This window comes from Penaeus monodon, chromosome 31, assembly GCF_015228065.2.
Source record: "Penaeus monodon isolate SGIC_2016 chromosome 31, NSTDA_Pmon_1, whole genome shotgun sequence".
Classification (NCBI taxonomy): domain Eukaryota; kingdom Metazoa; phylum Arthropoda; class Malacostraca; order Decapoda; family Penaeidae; genus Penaeus; species Penaeus monodon.
The window spans coordinates 2,992,744-2,993,092 of NC_051416.1; positions in this window are offsets into that span (position 1 = coordinate 2,992,744).

Consider the following 349-nt stretch of genomic DNA (forward strand, 5'->3'; position numbering starts at 1 on the left):
CATCTGCTTAGTGTCGGCATTACAGCTTATGAGCGCTACGAGCAAAAACCCGGGGGGCAAATACAAAAAAAAAGAAAAAAAGTTTCCCAGGGCAGAGTCTGGGAACTTCTCGAACCCGTGGTCTCGAACCCGTGGTCTCGAACCCGTGGTCTCGAACCCGTGGTCTCGAACCCGTGGTCTAGAACCCGTGGTCTCGAACCCGTGGTCTCGAACCCGTGGTCTCGAACCCGTGGTCTCGAACCCGTGGTCTCGAACCTGTGGTCTCGAACCCGTGGTCTCCAAACTGTGGTCTTCCAGCTCTTTCTTGGCCATTCCCAATATTTCCAAGAAGCTGAGTTAGTAATTTACT